Genomic DNA, 20,640 nt, shown 5'->3' with positions numbered 1-20,640 from the left:
AATCGTTTATTATCCGTGCTATAATTGTATTGAATGAAAACATAGATACATGTGTGGATACATAGACAAAACAATGTCCCTATCAAGCCTCTAGTTGGCTAGCCAGTTGATCAATGATAGTCAAGGTTTTCTGACTATGTGCAAGTGTTGTCACTTGATAACTGGATCACACCATTAGGAGAATCATGTGATGGACTAGACCCAAACTATGAACATAGCATATTGATCGTGTCGTTTTATTGCTATTGTTTTCTTCGTGTCAAGTATTTGTTCCTATGACCATGAGATCATATAACTCACTAACACCGGAAGAATACCTTCTGTTCGTCAAACGTCACAACGTATCTGGGTGACTATAAAGGTTCTCTACAGGTATCTCCGAAGGTGTCAGTTGAGTTAGTATGGATCAAGATTGGGATTTGTCACTCCGTGTCACGGAGAGGTATCTCGGGGCCCACTCGGTAATATAACATCGCACACAAGCCTTGCAAGCAATGTGACTAAGTGTAAGTCACTGGATCTTGTATTACAGAACGAGTAAAGATACTTGCCGATAACGTGATTGAAATAGGTATGCAGATACCGACGATCAAATCTCGGGCAAGTAACATACCGAAGGACAAAGGGAATGACGTACGGGATTATATGAATCCTTGACACTGAGGTTCAATCGATAAGATCTTTGGAGAATATGGAGGATCCAATATGGGCATCCAGGTCCTGCTATTGGAAATTGACCGAGGAGTGCATCGGGGCATGTCTACATAGTTCTCGAACCCGCATGGCCTACACACTTAAGGTTTGGCGATGTTTTAGTATATTGAGTTATATGTGTGGTTACCGAATGTTCCTCGAAGTCCCGGATGAGATCACGGACATCACGAGGGTTTCCGGAATGGTACGGAAACGAAGATTGATATATAGGATGGCTTCATTTGGTTATCGGAAGGTTTTCGGGCATTACCGTGAATGTACAAGGAGTGACGAATGGGTTCCGGAAGTTCACTGGGAAGGGGGCAACCCACCCGGGGGAAGCCCAATGGCCCTAGGGTGGCGCACTAGCCTTTAGTGGGATGGTGGGACAGACCAAGAGGACCTTGGAGCCAAGGAAATAAAACCAAATAAAAAGAAAAAAAAGAGGTGGGAAGGAAGAGAACGACTCCACTTTCCAATCCTAATTGGAGTATGATTGGAGTATGACTCCTCCTCTCCCTTGGACGGTGCACCCTTGAAGGCTTAGCCCTCAAGGCAAGCCTCCTCCCCCTCCCTCCTATATGTAGTGGTGATTTGGGGCTGATTTGAGAAAACTTTTGCCACGTGCAACTCAAATCTAGACACCATAGTTTTACCTCTAGATCGTATTTCTGCGGAGCTCGGGCGGAGCCCTGCAGGAGTAGATCATCACCACCACTGGAGCACCGTCAGGCTGCCGGAGAACTCAGCTACTTCTTCGTCTTGTTTGCTGGATCAAGAAGGCCGAGATCATTGTCGAGCTGTACGTGTGCTGAACACGGAGGTGCCGTCCGTTCGGCACTAGATCAGAACGGATCGTGGTACGGATCGCGGGACGGTTCGTGGGGATGATTGATACGTCTCCAACGTATTTACTTTTCCGAACTCTTTTGCCCTTGTTTTGGACTCTAACATGCATGACTTGAATGGAACTAACCCGGACTAACGTTGATTTCAGCACAATTGCCATGGTGTTGTTTTTGTGCAGAAATAAAAGTTCTCGGAATGTCCTGAAAATTTACGGAGAATTTTTCGGGAATAAAAGAAAAATACATGCCCAAAGATCAACCGGAGGGGGCGTGCCAGTGGGCCACAAGCTCACAGGCCGCGGCCACCCCCCTAGGTCGTGCCGTGAGGGCTTGTGGGGCCCACGTGGCACCACCGCCCCATACTTAGCTCTATTTATTCCGTCTTGCCCGGAAAAAAATCAGAGAGAAGGTTTTATTTACGATACGGAGGCGCCGCCACCTCCTTTTCTTCATCTGGAGGACAGATCGGGAGTCCGTTCTGGGCTCCGAAGAGGGGAAATCGTCGCCATCGTCATCATCAACCTTCCTTCATCGACAATTCCATGATGCTCTTCACCGTTCGTGAGTAATCTCATCGTAGGCTTGCTGGACGGTGATGAGTTGGATGAGATCTATCATGTAATCGAGTTAGTTTTGACGGGGATTGATCCCTAGTATCCACTATGTTCTAGATTGATGTTGCTACTACTTGGCTATGCTTAATGCTTGTCACTAGGGCCCGAGTGCCATGATTTCAGATCTGAACATATTATGTTGTCGCTAATATATGTGTGTTTTAGATCCTATCTTGCAAGTTGTAGTCACCTACTATGTGTTATGACCCGGCAACCCCGGAGTGACAATAGCTGGAACCACTCCCGGAGATGACCATAGTATGAGGAGTTCATGTATTCACCACGTGTTAATGCATTGGTCCGGTTCTTTATTAAAAGGAGAACCTTAATATCCCCTAGTTTCCATTAGGACCCCGCTGCCACGGGAGGGATGGACAATAGATGTCATGCAAGTTCTTTTCCCTAAGCACGTATGACTACATACGGAATACATGCCTACATTAGATTGACGAACGGGAGCTAGTTACATATCTCTCCGTGTTATAGCTGTTACATGATGAATCACATCCGGCACACTCATTCATCACCGATAGACTGCCTACGAGTCTTTTACTACTGGTCCTTGTTATGTTACTTTGTTCAGGCTTGTCCCTTGCTACAAAAGGGATTGGGCCACTTTGCTACTACTGTTGCTACTACTTTTACTCTGCTGCTGTTGTTACTACTGTTGCTACTTTTGTTACTCTGTTGCTACTGTTGTTCCTTGCTACTTTGCTGTTACTTGTTGCAAGACTTTTTCGACACCGTTGCCAGGGAAGAATAGTTCCCCGTCCACGTGCAACTTACTGGCTCCATTGATACAACTGTTAGGAATAGTCTGCCGTCAACAGATCTGTTTCTGACACCGTTGCTATCATACTACTTTGCTACTGATACTTTGCTTGCAGACACTAATCTTTCAGGTGTGGTTGAATCTGACAAACTCAGCTGCTAATACTTGAGAATATTCTTTCGTTTCCCCTTGTGGCGAATCAACAAATTTGGGTCGAATACTCTACCCTTGAAAACTGTTGCGATCCCCTACACTTGTGGGTTATCAAGAACATTTTCTGGCGTCGTTGCCGGGGAGGCACAACTATATTCTCTGAGTCACTTGGGATTGACGTCTGCTGATCACTATGAGTAATCCGAATGATCCAAGAACTAAAATCTTGCCTTCCACTACGAGGAGAGGTAAGGAACTGCCATCTAGCTCTGCACTTGATTCACCTTTAGTTTTGAGTAAGTTCGCGACATCGCCTCCTGCTAGAAATCTTGATATGTCACTTGTGCTTGATACTACCGTGCTTGATGATGCTACTTCTGCTGCCCATGATGCTATGCTTGATAATATGCCTGATGATGCTATGCTTGATACTATGTCTGATGATTCTATGCCTGATACTGCTTTGTCACTAGGTGCATTCCTTGATGCACATATTGCTAGAGTTGCTGCTAAACGTGATGATACTTCTGAAACTGCTGATGCTATTGAAGTAGAACCTGCTACTATGCCTGAATTGCCTGTTATGCCTGAACACTATGTTATGGAGGGAGAGATAGCTGAGGATTTTCTTGCATGTAAGCATAGCTATGATGTTGAGAGACTACTGCGCAAGTGGAAAGAAAAATCTCTGAACGCTAGGATGAAATACGACCCGAAGTTTGCTACTTCGCCTATCTTTGTGACCAATAAGGATTATGAATTATCTGTCGACCCTGAGTTAATCACTCTGGTCGAATCTGATCCCTTTCACGTTTACGAGTCTGAAATGGTTGTAGCCCATCTTACCAAACTGCACGATATAGCCACCCTATTCACTAGTGAGGAAAAGATCTGCCACTACTATATCCTCAAGCTGTTTCCTTTCTCGCTAAAGGATGATGCTAAGACTTGGTTCACTTCTCTTGCTCCTGGATGTGTGCGTAGCCCCCAGGATATGGTCTACTACTTCTCTGGAAAAAATTCCCTGCCTATAAGAAGCAAGCTGCCTTGTAGGAAATATACAACTTTGCTCAAGCTGAGGTAGAGAGTCTCCCACAAGCTTGGGGGAGGCTCATCCAGCTACTCAATGCTTTGCCTGATCACCCTCTTGAGAAGAATGAAATACTTGATATCTTCTATAATGGACTTACCGATGCTTCCAAAGACAGCCTAGATAGTTGTGATGGTTGTGTTTTTAGGGAACAAACTGTAGAACAAGCTGAGATTCTACTGAATAACATCTTGTGCAATGAGAATGCTTGGACTATTCCCGAAGCACCTCCTAAGCCAACTCCGAAGAAAAGATGTATTCTATTCCTCAGTCCTGAAGATATGCAAGAAGCTAAGAAATCTATGCGAGAGAAAGGCATTAAATATGAAGATGTCAAAAATCTACCACCTATCGAAGAGATCCATGGTCTTGATAACCCGATACAGGTAGTAGAAGTAAATTCTCTGCGTAGGTTTGATGAGAGTGATATTCCTTTTGATAAACCTGCTAGCCTATGCCTAGATGAATTTCATAACTTCGTTGCCAAACAACAAAGTTTCAATGATTATGTTAGCAGACAATTGGAACAGAATGCTCGTATGCTTAGTCATTTAAGTGCTTGTGTGGACAGAAATGTCAATGATCTTAAGCTTCTGAGTAAACATGCCTCTATGGTTACTACTCAGGTAGAACAAGTACTTAAAGCAGAAATGACTTGCTCAACGAGTTGAATAACAATTCTTTTAGAGTCATCACTAGAGGCGGTAGAATGACCCAGGAACCTTTGTATCTCGAGGGTTTTCCGAAGAGAATAGAACAAGATTCTCAAGAAGTTAGCACTGATGAACCTAGTCATCCTAGAAAGAAGAAGAAAGATGATAGGGATGTGCACGCTAGCAACCCTGTTACTGCTACACCTCAGAGTCCAAACGATGCCTCTGTCTCTGACGCTGAGACACAATCTGGTGATGAACATGAGCCTAATGATAATATCAATAGTGATGTTCATGAAGATGCTCAACCTAGCAATGAAAAACATGTCGAGATTGAACCTGTTGATCTTGATAACCCACAACCTAAGAATAGAAGATACAATAAGAATGACTTCACTACTAGGAAGCATGGTAAATAAAGGGGACCATGGGTTCAGAAACCCATGCCCTTTCCTCCCAAACCATCCAAGAAAAAGGATGATGAGGATTTTGAGCGATTCGTTGAAGTGATTAGACCTGTCTTCCTACAAATGCGTTTGACATATATGCTCAAAATGTCTCCGTATGGTAAGTACATAAAAGATATTGTGACTAATAAGAGGAGGATACCTGAGGTTGAGATTTCCACCATGCTTGCTAATTATACCTTCAAGGGTGTAACTCCTAAGAAACTAGGTGATCCCGGTGTGCCCACTATACCTTGCTCCATTAAAGGCAACTACGTGAGAACTGTTTTATGCGACCTTGGAGCTGGTGTTAGTGTTATGCCTCTCTCCCTTTATCATAGACTTGAACTGGATAAGTTGACACCCACTGAAGTCTCTCTGCAAATGGCCGACAAATCAACTGCTTTCCCTATCAGCATTTGCGAGGATGTGCCTGTTGTGGTTGCTAACGTCACTATCTTAACATACTTTGTTATCTTGGATATTCCCGAGGACGATGCCATGGCGCTCATCCTCGGAAGACCCTTTTTAAACACTGCAGGGGCTGTTATAGAATGCAACAAAGGCAATGTCACTTTCCATCTCAACGGTAATGAGCATATGGTGCACTTTCCGAAGAAACAATATCGAGTACATTGCATCAATGCTATCGAAAAGACTTCATCGATTCTTATTCGGAGCTTTGAATGCCCTATACCTCGTGTCAAGATGAAGTATGATTTGCTTGTTGGGGAGATACATATCCCCATTGAGGTGACCTAGTGACTATTCAAAAATTCTCCGTTCTCTTTTGCGATTCGGAAAGTTTTGTCGAGGAGGCTTGATCAACCTCACTGACGGATTTCTTTCGATGACCATGAGATGGATGAATCGAGGAGTCACATACTTCTGTTCCAAGCTTTCACCTTCGGTTGCTTAGAAGAAAAATGATAGGTTTATTTTAGTTTTCGCTATTTTCTGTTTTAGCGTCCGGCAGAAAAGTACCCCAAAAATAAAAGTTCTCCGAACGCCGTGAAAATCAAGTATGATTTTTTCTGGAATTTATGAAAAATTCTGAGACAAAGAGCTTGTCTGGGGGCCACACCAGTGGGCCATAGGCCCTAGGGGCGCGGGCACCCCCTGGCCTCGCCAACCAGGCTTGTGGGGCCCACAGGCACCCCTCAACTCATTCTTGCTCTCATCTAGTTCTCCTACCTCCAGAAAAAATCGTTTCGTAGCTCAAACCCATGTTCTTGCTCCTCTTGTTGGCATTTTCGATCTCTTTGCTCAAATCACCATTCTTCGAACTGTTTTGGGGAAATTACTCCTTGGTAAGTGACTCCTCCATTGGCCCAATTAGTTTTTGCTCTAGTGCCTTATACTCTGCGTATTTTTGCTGCCTTGGTGACCATCTTCTTGAGCTTTGTATGCTAATTTTAGCTGATCCCAAGTAGTTTTGATGCGTAATATGGCCTCTAGGCACTTGTGGGAGTAGTTGCTACGACTTTCATTGAGCCTTGTTCACTTTTGCTTAGAATCACTAAAAATTTCAGAAATTTTCAGAGATAGAAAAGGGAAAAGATGAGGAGGTTCTTGAGAGGCTCTTCAAGCCGTGACCCCAAGGATGATGGAAGTGAGAAGAAGCCCAAGTATTTGGTTCCTCAAGTCGCAGAAGTTCGAGCGTGTGAGTGGCCATGCGATGTGTACTTACCCGCCGCTGGAATTTATGAGGACTTTTATCACTTGGTGGAAAACGTAGGCCTTACCGCCTTCGTTGAAGATAAGTGTCCGCAATGCCTCCTCCTCACTAATATCTTCGTACAAAGCTTTAATTTCTATCCGAGGAAGAATAATCCTATGGTTGAGTTCAAACTTTATGATATCCCCGAGCGCATGTCACTCCAGAATTTTTGCAATGTTTGCAAATTACCTTACGTTGGGGATATTCATGAACCTCGTCCACGGGACTTGGAAGCTTTCATCGATACAATTGCTGTAGGAGAGGAGAGAGGAGTGTCTTGTGCTAGAGCTGCTAGCATTCATTTTCCCGTTCTTCGATACTTCTCACTATTTGTGGGAGAATGTTTGATTGGCCGTGGGAAGGCTGGGTCACTTAGTTCCCCAGATCTTGCGGTCTTGCGCGAAGCCCTTTATAATGATAAAACTTATAGCTTGGGCACTATAGTAGCTCAATGGTTGAACGTGAACCGTTCTAAAGGTGTTGTCTATGGAGCTATCTATGCTACCCGTTGTCGGGACCCCGATCCTAAGCCATAGGAATCCAGCCTGTAACACATCGCATCTCTTTGTGGTCTCACGCACGGTTATCCCCACGGCTGTACACTTACCTTAGCCGGGACCATTTGCGCCTTTTGACTCGCGTATGCAATTGTGTAGCTAGTAATCCAATGACAAAGAACCTGGATCCACATGTCTAGTCATAAACCAAAGTGGCAGTTCCGCACAGGGACATGCATACATGACCCAGCAAAGCAGGTGTCGGTCACCAGCGAATGTAGACGAGTTGTAGCAAGCTACAAGGACTCCATTACATCGCGTGACATTTCCCCAACGGGGACAGACACAACAGCTAAGAGGGACACATGCCGGTCAACCAATGTGCCCGGAGCAGTAGCGAACTACCATGGCTCGTTGGATCACAAAGGGGCATTTCCCTGTAAGGAATGCTACTAAAGCCTACGGCTAGGTAATCGAACCCCATACATATCAAGTACACCACACGTACGCATGGCACACCGATATGTATAGATACATCGATGGCATCACAACATAACCATGAACAGACAAACTTTATTTGGAAGGCTCGGAAGAGCCACACACATAATATTACAAAGTAGGGGTCTCACGACCCATCATCACAAGTCATACACACAGTTCTTACAAACCAGCGGAAGAGTAAAGCTGTCTGAGTACACATAGATGGAAAGATAAAGGCACATGGCCTGACTATCTACAGACCCACCCTAGGGGCAGATCCTAGTTCGGATACCAGCTACTCGTCGTCGTCGATGTCTAGGTAGAACCCTCCATTAGGGTCATTAACAACCTCTGCAACAAATTATTAAGCAAATGTGAGTACAGAGGTACTCAGCAAGACTTTAGGATAACTATCTACTCATGCGATGTATCAATAAGGAGTTGTGGGGTTTCATGCGGAAGGCCAGCATTTGACTCGTGGCTAGACAACTTGCATTTTTAAATAATTTTGATAACTTGATTTCTCGCACACGAGTCCACTAACACCACAGCAATACTCCATCGTGGAATCATTCCATCTCCATACGAAAATGCCGTCCACGACACTCACGCTTATCTTGACAATTTTATGAGTAGCCATTAAAGTTATCTATGAACAACATATGTCTCCAAGTAGTCCATATCCGCGGACGCGGCTATTCGAATAGATCATAACCCTGCAGGGGTGTACTTCTTCACACACGCTCTCGCCACTTATCGCCATGTGCATGTCATGCACCTCGGCAACCTTCAAGCGGAAGCCCAGCGAGGGAGTAGGCCACAACCGTTAACCATGCTAATACTTAGTCCAGGTCTATCGCCTATCTGAGGGTAACCCGCAGGTAAGGACGGCCGAGGTTTCCGCCACGGCCCCAAACGATGTGCGCAGGATTCCCAAGCCCACCATCAGGGTGCCACTTGGTACACCGTGCCACTGCCTACCGCATCACAACCCACCTCTCAGGTCAGCGCTATGCACGGCCTCCAGCATGACTATAAACACCACAAACTACTTGCAACTCCTGGACCGAGTACTAAGCGATTAATAAGTCGAGAGGGTCAATTAGGTATCCCAACGTGTGGTAGTATCTAGTCTTGGATTACATACACGGAACTCAGTTCCTAAGGACGGTTCCAACGAAACAACCCGCCATGTACTCCTACATAGGCTTTCACCGGTACCTTTACCAAATCAGGTTCAACGCACAAACTTTACTTACTAAACACATTCTCACAATTCTGTTCATCTCCCAGATGACAGACCATACACAACTCTAAGCATAGCATGCATAGCAGGATAAGGCACATCATGGCTCAAGCATCTATCAGGTATGCTAGGTTGCAAGGTTTAGCTATTTACTGTGACAAAGTGAGGTCAAGCAAAGGAAGTGGGTTCAACTAACGTGGCAAAAGCATTCGAAGCATTTGATCCTAATGCAATAAGTAAGTGCAGGAGCGAGAACATGGGATTTATCGAGATGATCAAAATGGTTGCTTGCCTTGTTGCTCAGCAGAGGGACAATATCCGTCAGTCGGATATTCGGTGGAATCCGGAGGAGCGGAACCTACCGATAGAAATGACATCAATCAATGACAATCATATGCAACAAAATGAGGCATGAGCATGGCATGAAGATGCAAGGTGGTATGCTAATATAGCTACCATTTATTAAGTTGAAGTTGATTTGATTCAGGATTCAAATTATTACTTCGAACGAGGTATTTTCAAATACCCTTTTAATTGATTCGACCTGATGCTCAGATCATCTTGTTTTAGCATGCATGGAAATGGTATGATGGGTTGTTGGTTGTTATTGAACATTGTTTGATCATAGTATTTGAAGTGGGATTCAAATGATTTTCATATTCCAACTCCAAAGCATTTATTAAATTTAACCTATTGATCATTTTACATGTTTGGTCAAGTTAACATTTTCAAACATGTTTGAAAATGACATATTCAGATTCCTTGGATTTTTCTGATATTTTTCATATATAAATTATTTCCATTGGAGTTACAGATTATTTTCTATGATTTTTAGAAGTTTTGGGTATTTTCTGGAATTCTTTTAAATCAGAAAACTCTTTACTGCATCAGCATGACATCAGCAGGTCCAACTGGCCGTTGAAAGAGAAACCTGACCAGTGGGACCCACTGGTCAGTGACTCAGGCTAGATTTTAAATTAGATTTAAGTTAATTAGTTAATTAACAGGGTAGGACCCACCTGTCAGTGTCTGATTAGTTTAATTAATTTTATTTTTATTAACTCTAATCATCCAGAAGGACGAGCCGTTCACCGGAGAGCTACCGGCGACGAGCTCCCGCGGCGGATCTCATCGGGCTCCGGTGAAAACAGAGCTAGAGGAAGGGATCGATGGGGTAAAGTGTGGGGAAAGCTGCGCAAGCTCACGGGGAGTGCAGGGGTAGCGCTAGTTTGCTCGGGGGTGGCCTGTAGAGAGAGAAACGCCGACGACGAACTTCGGTGACCCGAGGAAGAAGACGACTGCGTCTCGTCGATTCACTGCGTCTCGGCGTCGGGCTCGTGGCTAGAAAGCTTCAGGGAGCTACGGCGGATCTTCTGCGCGACTTAGGAGGGAAGGAGGTAGGCTAGAACGAGGGCGAGCTCGAGCTCTGCTCGGGCGCCAATGGCGGCCGAGAGGAGAGATAGCAAGGGGGAGATTGGGGAGAGGATGAGCTCTCGCATGCCTCGGGAGGGTTATCCCCTCGCGTGCCAGCGCGAAGCGGCGGCCAGGCAGGCAGGGAGCTGCATGGAGGCGCCGGGCGTCGCGGCGGCCACCTCCTGCTGCCCACTGGCGGGGAGGAAGACAACAGGGAGGAAGCCGGGCCGGGCCAGGTGAGCGACACGTAATCTTTTCCTATTTTTTCTATTTTGCTTTCTGTTTTGCTAACTAATTTGATTTGCTATTTGTTTTAGCTCCAAAATAGTTTATAAAAATATTTTGAACACACGAGAATATTAGTTGGAATATTTCCAACCTTTCCTGAAGTTTTCAACATTTTTGAAAACTTAAAAGTTTTTGAATTCAAATTTAAACTTGAATTCAGTGGCTTTTTGCATTTAAACAAAATTCCAAATTTGTTTTAAAAATAGTTTTCTTCCCTCATGATTTTCTTTCAAGAGTTATCAGAAAAGTTGAACTTTTCTTGAGGCCATTTTGGGTTCATTGATTTTAACAAGTTTGGAATTTCTTTGAATTTGAGAAGTGGCTAGGGTTTTTGAGTTTTGCTTGACCACTTGCCTTGATCTTGTTGAAATTTCTTGGATGCAATGCAATGAAGATATGAGCACAATGCTAAACCTTGGTTAGGGTTCCAGGGATGTGACAACTCACCCCCACTCAAAAGAATCTCGTCCCGAGATATAGAAGTCGTCGGGAATAACACGGGATACTCAAGTCGGAGAGGATCCTCTCTTTCCCATGTTGCCTCCTTTTCAGAATGATTTGACCATTGAACTTTAAGAAACTTGAGGTTTCGACATCGAGTGGTACGCTCAGCTTGATCAAGAATACGCACAGGGTATTCTCGGTATGAAATGTTATCTTGGAGATCAAGCGTTTTGTGGTCCACTTCACGGATAGGTTCCGAAAAGCAACGCCTGAGTTGCGAGACGTGGAAGACATCATGAACCTTGGAAATATGCGGAGGAAGTTCCAACTGGTAGGAAACTTCTCCTCGTTTGGCAAGAATGCGAAAAGGACCAATGTAACGAGGAGCCAACTTGCCCTTGATACCGAATCGATGGGTACCCTTCAAAGGTGTAACCCGAAGGTAAGCCTTCTCATCAACTTCAAAGGTCACAACCTTATGATGACGATCATATTGGCTCTTTTGACGAGACTGGGCTGTTTTCAACTTTTCACGAAAAATGCGAACCTGCTCTTCTGCATCTTGGATCATATCCGGGCCAAAGAGTTGCCTCTCTCCGGTTTCTGACCAATTAAGAGGTGTTCAACATCTTCGTCCATAGAGAACTTCAAAAGGGGCTTTGCCCAAGCTTGATTGATAACTATTGTTATAAGAAAATTCGGCGAATGGAAGGCACTTCTCCCAATTCATACTGAACGATATAACACAAGATCGGAACATATCTTCTAAGACTTGATTCACTCTTTCTACTTGACCACTTGATTGAGGATGGAAAGCAGTGCTAAAAGATAAGTGAGTCCCCATAACATTATGCAAACTATCCCAGAAGCGAGAAGTAAAGATACTCCCACGGTCTGAGTTAATCTCCAGGGGAACACCATGAAGAGACACTATTCGAGAGATATATAACTCTACTAGCTGGCTAGCTATTATACTCTCACGAACTAGAAGAAAATGAGCTACTTTGGAGAGACGGTCAATGACCACAAAGATAGCATTATTTCCTTTCTTGGTCTTGGGAAATCCGGTAATGAAATCCATACTGACTTTATCCCATTTCCATTCAGGAAAAGCTAAAGGTTGAAGGGTGCCAGCAGGCCTTTGATGTTCTTCCTTAACTCGACGACAAACGTTGCAGTTAGCAACGTACTCAGCGATTTCTCTCTTCATCCTAGTCCACCAAAACCTGTGGCGTAGGTCCTGGTACATCTTAGTACTACGAGGATGAATGGTGAGAGGAGAATCATGAGCCTCCTTAAGGATCAATTGCCGCAGACATTTGCTCTTAGGAACCACGAAACGGTTCTGAAAGAACACAACACCTTTCTCACTGATGGAGAAATCCCTAGCGTTTCCGCTAGCAATATTCTCCTTTATCTGGGATATACCCTTATCATAAGCCTGCACGACTATGATTTGATCCCTAAGAGTAGGCTTCACCACCAGGGTAGAAAGGAATCCTTGAGGAATAATATGAAGATTTAACTTCCGAAATTCCTCATAGAGATGTGGTTGAGCTCGTTGTAGCATCAAGTTGATACAATAAGACTTACGACTTAGTGCATCAGCGATAACATTGGCCTTCCCCGGGGTGTAAGTTATCCCTAAGTCGTAATCCATGATAAACTCAACCCACCGTCTTTGCCTGAGATTCAAATCCGGCTGGGTGAAGATATATTTCAGACTTTGGTGATCAGTGAATATTTCGCAACGATTACCAAGAAGGTAATGTCGCCAGGTTTTAAGTGCATGGACTACAACTGCAAGCTCAAGATCAGGTGTGGGATAATTATCCTCATGTGAACGCAACTGTAAAGATGCGTATGCAATCACATGACGATCTTCCATGAGAATGCAACCTAATCCTTGTCGCGAGGCGTCGCAATAGATAACAATGTCCTTAGAAAAATCTGGTGGTAGCAACACAGGTGCGGAAGTCAGGCGTCTTTTTAGTTCCTGAAAACTATGCTCACACTATGGTGTCCACTCGAACTTTTTATCTTTCTTGAGGAGTTCAGTTAGAGGCTTTGCAACCTTGGAGAAATTGTCGACAAAGCGGCTGCAATAGCTCACTAGACCAAGAAAACTCCTAACTTGCTTAACCGATTCAGGTTGAGTCCAATCAAGGACAGCTTGAACTCTCTCGGGATTGACAGCAGTACCCTTACAAGAGATTACGTGACCTAGATAGGTCACTTGTGGTAACCAGAATTCACAATTTTGAAAACTTGGCATAAAGGCAATGCTCTCGAAGTTTCATCAATACTAGCCTTAGATGCTCGGCATGTTCTTGTTCGTTCTTCAAGTAGATGAGAATATCGTCGATGTATACCACAACGAATTTATCCAAATACTCCATGAAGATTGAATTCATCAAGAGAGACAAGGTGGCTGGGGGATTGGTTAAACCGAAGGCCATGACGGTGTACTCATATTGGCCATAACGAGTGACAAAAGACGTTTTTGGAATGTCCCCGTTCTTGATCTTGATTTGATGGTATCCCAATCTCAAATCCATTTTTGAGAAGACTGAGGATCCAGCGAGCTGATCATACAGGTCATTGATCCTGGGGAGCGGATACTTGTTCCTTATGGTGACCAGATTAACTGGTCGGTAATCTACAACCATCCGATCCGTTCCGTATTTCTTCTTGACAAAGAGGACGGGACAAGCCCAAGGAGAAGAGCTAGGATGAATGAAACCTTTATTCAAGGCCTCATCTAGTTGCTTCTTAAGTTCGGCTAGCTCCAGGGGTGCCATCTTATATGGTCTTCTAGATATTGGAACAGTTCCCGGAACAAGATCTATCACAAACTCTAAATCTCTGTCAGGTGGAATTCCTGGCAGTTCCTCTGGAATAACATCCGGGAAGTCACGGACTACCGGAATGTCTTCAAGTTCCGGAAGAGGGTTGTCATTGAGGGAATAGTGTTGGCATTTGGCAACTCGAGTAGAGACATTGACTATCTCACCCGAGGGATGGGTAAGCTGAACATTTCTAGAATGAGTATCAATCTTGGCGTAGTGAGCTGACATCCAGTCCATACCCAATATGATATTAATATCCGAAGATTTCAGGGCTATCAATGATGCTAGGAAAACTAGCATGTCTACTAGAATTTCATTGTCATGGGTTATCCTAGAGGTTTTCCACTTACTACCAGGAGTTTGGACAACCAATGGAATTGGCATATCACAGAAAGACATGTTATGCAACTGTGCATAACTTTCTGAAATGAAGGAATGAGAAGACCTAGTGTCAAAAAGAAAAGACGCTGGGTGATGATTAACAAGGAGCATACCCAGTATGACGTCGGGATCCTCTGCAGCTTCTTCTGCTGAAACATAGTTCACACGGCCATGTGCAGGAGTTGGCTTCACATAGTAAGCTTTGCCCGACTTGCCTTGCCCGACGGACTTGCCGGGTTGCTTGGCACCCACATTCTGAGGACACTCACGGGAATAGTGCCCTTGTTCTCCACACTTGTAACAGATCACTTGATTGGCACGTGGTGCAGCATTGCTAGCTGGACCACCATAGGTTTTTGCCGGAGGGTTGGTTTGATTCGTCTGAGGCGCCACATAGGATGGCCTCGGAGTGTATCTTGGTGGCAGAGAACTGTTTGGAACCCACAGCCTGTGATTTGGAAACGCAGAACTAGACGATGAGCCAGAGTCACGGGAGTGCTTCTTTGTGGCTTCATAGTCGGTATGACCAGTCTCGGCACTGATTGCCTTGTTGACCAGGGCTTGGAAGCTTGTACACTCATGGAGGCGCAAATCACAATGAAGCTCAGGGCTCAGACCCTTACGGAATCTTGCTTTCTTCTTGGCATCAGTAGACACCTCCTCTGTTGCATAGCGGGCGAGGTTACCGAACTCGCGGCTATAGGCATCCACGGTCAACTTTCCCTGGGTGAATGCACAGAACTCCTCTCTCTTTCTGTCCATAAGGCACTCTGGAATATGGTGCAGACGGAAGGCTGCACTAAAGTCTGCCCATGTGGATGCTGGTTCAGTAGGACGCATAGCTTCAAAGTTCTCCCACCACAGATTGGCGGGTCCTTCCAGAAAATACGCCGCAAAGGTCACCTTGTCGGCCTCAAAAACATTCGCAGAGCGAATCTTACGTGAAATACTGCACAGCCAATCATCAGCGTCGAGGGGATCGACGGAGTGATGGAACTTTGGAGGATTCAGCTTCACAAAGTCATTGAGGGACACTGCAACATTCCTAGGCCGACGAGTTGTATTTTGCTCAATACGCTCTAACAGTCGGTTGGTCTCCCTTTTGTTTCTCTCTGCCTCAAGCATAACTTCCGCCAGAGAGGGCGGGTGAGGCAGTTCTTCCTGCGACGCCTGACTACCCTCGCCTTGCTCATGAGCAGGGGCACGGTTCAACCTGGTGAACAACATCCTGACAAACAAACTCACAGCTTAGACCAATATCATCATCAATACTAGCTCTGGATTAAGAATGCACTGAACACATGGAATGCGGAAATGAATATCCAAACAACATGGTAACAAGCAACTGCTATATATACACCATGGTTCATACACACCATTACATAGTTCAGTACAACCTTAACCGAGAAGCAAACTACTGAAGTTATGAAACTACTCATCAGAGGCTTACAAGCTTCCTATACATTATTTATCTACGCCTCTGGAATTCATTTCACGACACAAGCATACTTCACAAGTCACACAAGACTGTGAAAGTACAGCTACTACCATACTATCCTTCCACTCACGGTTCAGGCATCCGCATAGAACATCTCATAAAGATTGCCTCCATGGCCTGGAAGCTCAACCTGCGAATCAGGAAATACTCTAGCCTGAGATCCCTGGGATCCGTAAGGACACGGATGTGGCCTTGGTCCCCTGACTGGTGGTAGTAGAGGTCCCTGAAGAGGGGTGACTCCTCCTATAGCAGGCCAGTCAACATGAGCCGGAAGATGGGTCCTAACAGGGTTCAGCATCTCCATATCTCCATACCCTGTCTGGACTACAGGTGCCAGCTGCGTCAAAACCATCCACAGACGGGCACGTGTAGCATAAAGCTCCATACGGAGGGCACGAGCATCCCTGTCTCTATTCTCTAGCATCTCAGCAGTGGACTGCAGCAGTGGATCCTCCATAGAGTAATCAAAGTAGACCCCGCTGAGGTATCCTTCTTCACCTGGCTGAGAGGCAGAAACATAGCAGAACTCTGAATTCTGCAGTAGTGCATGTCTAGCCCTCATGATGGTCAGCATTGAATAGGCAGCATCTTGTACTGCCATGTCAACACTGCCTCCCAATCCATAAGACCAATGGATTGGCTCCTCAGCTCCAGGGTAATCTGGGAATACCCTAACAGTGCAGAGGTACTGGCTCGGATTAAAATCCCGGTACTGCTCCTCCACTGTGTACTCTGGGTACCAACGGTAACCGGACACTGACATCATCCTGACTAGCATGGCCGTATGATGCAGCACATCAATGCACCTTTTCAGACGAACCACCTAACGAGAAGGACGGCCAGGCATATGAAAATAGAGAGTAATGCAAAAGCATTAGAGCTCTGAATGCAAAATTGGGCAGCATAATGGCTGTAAATGCTCAAAAACAATTTTGAGACAACCCAAAAAATAGAATAGCGTAACCACTCAGCTATCAAGTTCAATTCTCATCATCAAACTTACTTCCCTTTTCCTAGGGATAAAAGAAACCCAAAATAACTCTCGACCTGTAGTCCTATAATCTACCGATCAGAAACACAAGCCTAGAAGAAGATGGGTAACCTAGTCCTTAATCCCCGCAGAAAAGACGAGGATGACCAGAATAGAATAACTTGAGAAGAGAACAAGAGTCTTACGTTCCCTTCCACAAACAATTCCCTTATATATAACTAAAGCAATTCTAGACTCAACTTCGACCAGTTTGGCTTAGTAATCCTATAGTCAGTCAGGCTCTGATACCAACGCTCTCGGGACCCCGATACTAAGCCATAGGAATCCAGCCTGTAACACATCGCATCTCTTTGCGGTCTCACGCACGGTTATCCCCACGGTTGCAGCCTTACCTTAGCCGGGACCATTTGCGCCTTTTGACTCGCGTATGCAATTGTGTCGCTAGTAATCCAATGACAAAGAACCCGGATCGACATGTCTAGTCATAAACCAAAGCGGCAGTTCCGCATAGGGACATGCATACATGACCCAGCAAAGCAGGTGTCGGTCACCAGCGAATGTAGACGAGTCGTAGCAAGCTACAAGGACTCCATTATATCGCGTGACATTTCCTCCACGGGGACAGACACAGCAGCTAAGAAGGACATATGCTGGTCAACCAATGTGCCCGGAGCAGTAGCGGACTACCATGGCTCGTTGGATCACAAAGGGGCATTTCCCTGTAAGGAATGCTACTAAAGCCTACTGCTAGGTAATCAAACCCCATACATATCAAGTACACCACACGTATGCATGGCACACCGATATGTCTAGATACATCGATGGCATCACAACATAACCATGAACGTACAAACTTTATTAAGAAGGCTCGGAAGAGCCACACACATAATATTACAAAGTAGGGGTCTCACGACTCATCATCACCAGTCATACACACAGTTCTTACAAACCAGCGGAAGAGTAAAGCTGTCCGAGTATAGACAGATGGAAAGATAAAGGCACATGGCCTGACTATCTACAGACCCACCCTAGGGCCAGATCGTAGCTGGGATACCAGCTACTCGTCGTCGTCGATGTCTAGGTAGAACCCTCCATTAGGGTCATTAACAACCTCTGCAACAAATTATTAAGCAAACGTGAGTACATATGTACTCAGCAATACTTTAGGATAACTACCTACTCATGCAATGTATCAATAAGGAGTTGTGGGGTTTCATGCGGAAGGCCAGCATTTGACTCGTGGCTAAACAACTTGCATTTTTAAATAATTTTGATAACTTGATTTCTCGCACACTAGTCCACTAACACCACAACAATACTCCATCGTGGAATCATTCCGTCTCCATAAGGAAATGCCGCCCACGACACTCACGCTTATCTTGACAATCTTATGAGTAGACATTAAAGTTATCTATGAACAACATATGTCTCCAAGTAGTCCATATACGCGGACGTGGCTATTCGAATAGATCATAACCCTGCAGGGGTGTACTTATTCACACACGCTCTCGCCACTTATCGCCATGTGCACATCATGCACCTCAGCAACCTTCAAGCGGAAGCCCAGCGAGGGAGTAGGCCACGACCGTTAACCACGCTAATACTTAGTCCAGGTCTATCGCCTATCTGAGGGTAACCCGCACGGAAGTCCGGCCGAGGATTCCTCCACGGCCCCAAATGATGTGCGCAGGGTTCCCACTTGGTACACCGTGCCACTGCCTACCGCATCACAGCCCACCTCTTAGGTCAGCGCTATGCACGGCCTCAAGCATGACTATAAACACGAGAAACTACCTGCAACTCCTGGACCGAGTACTAAGCGATTAATAAGTCGAGAGGGTCAATTAAGTATTCCAACGTGTGGTAGTATCTAGTCTTGGATTACATACATGGAACTCAGTTCCTAAGGACGGTTCCAATGAAACAACCCGCCATGTACTCCTACATAGCCTTTCACCGGTACCTTTACCAAATCAGGTTCAACGCACAACCTTTACTTACTGAAAACATTCTCACAATTCTGTTCATCTCCCAGATGACAGACCATACACAACTCTAAGCATAGCATGCATAGCAGGATAAGGCACGTCATGGCTCAAGCATCTATCAGGTATGCTAGGTTGCAAGGTTCAGCTATTTACTGTGACAAAGAAAAGTCATGCAAAGGAAGTGGGTTCAACTAACGTGGCAAAAGCATTCGAAGCATTTGATCCTAATGCATTAAGTAAGTGCAGGAGCGAGAACATGGGATTTATCGGGATGATCAAAATGGTTGCTTGCCTTGTTGCTCTGTAGAGGGACAATATCCTTCAGTCGGATATTCGGTGGAATCCGAAGGAGCGGATCCTACCGATAGAAATGACATCAATCAATAACAATCATATGCAACAAAATGATGCACGAGCATGACATGAATATGCAAGGTGGTATGCTAATATAGCTACCATTTATTAAGTTGAAGTTGATTTGATTCGGGATTCAAATTCTTACTTCGAACGAGGTATTTTCAAATACCCTTTTAATTGATTCGACCTGATGCTCAGATCATCTTGTTTTAGCATGCATGAAAATGGTATGATGGGTTGCTGGTTGTCATTGAACATTGTTTGATCATAGTATTTGGAGTGGGATTCAAATGGATGAAAACTGCGTCTCGTCGATTCATTGCGTCTCGGCATCGGGCTCGTGGCTAGAAAGCTTCAGGGAGCTGCGGCGGATCTTCTTCCTGACTCGGGAGGGAAGGAGGTAGGCTAGAACGACGGCGAGCTCGAGCTCTGCTCGGGCTCCAATGGCGGCCGAGAGGAGAGATAGCAGGGGGGAGATTGGGGAGAGGATGAGCTCGGGCATGCCTCGGGAGGGTTATCCCCTCGCGTGCCAGCACGAAGCGGCGGCCAGGCAGGCAGGCAGGGAGCTGCATGGAGGCGCCGGCCGTCCCGGCGACCACCTCCTGCTGTCCACTGGCGGTGAGGAAGACGACAGGGAGGAATCTTGGCCGGGCCAGGTGAGCGACAGGTAATCTTTTCCTAGTTTTTTCTATTTTGCTTTCTGTTTTGCTAACTAATTTGATTTGCTATTTGTTTTAGCTCCAAAATAGTTTATAAAAATATTTTGAACACCCCAGAATATTAGTTGGAATATTTCCAACCATCCCTGAAGTTTTGAACATTTTTGAAAACTTAAAAGTTTTTGAATTCAAATCTAAACTTGAATTCAGTGGCTTTTTGCATTTAAACAAAATTCCAAATCTGTTTTAAAAAAAAATTCATCCCTGATGATTTGCTTTCAAGAATTATCAGAAATGTTGAACTTTTCTTGAGGCCATTTTGGGTTCATTGATTTTAACAAGTTTGGAATTTCTTTGAATTTGAGAAGTGGCTAGGGTTTTTGAGTTTTGCTTCACCACTTGCCTTGATCTTGTTGCAATTTCTTGGATGCAATGCAATGAAGATATGAGCACAATGCTAAACCTTGGTTAGGGTTCCAGGGATGTGACACTCGTCTTGCCAGACACTTTGAGATACCCATTAGACTGGAGGAGGAAGAAGAGGTACTTCTTCCCGAGAG

This window comes from Hordeum vulgare, chromosome 2H, assembly GCF_904849725.1.
Source record: "Hordeum vulgare subsp. vulgare chromosome 2H, MorexV3_pseudomolecules_assembly, whole genome shotgun sequence".
NCBI lineage: Eukaryota > Viridiplantae > Streptophyta > Magnoliopsida > Poales > Poaceae > Hordeum > Hordeum vulgare.
The sequence above is the reverse complement of the archived record's forward strand: the minus strand, read 5'-3'. Positions refer to the sequence as shown.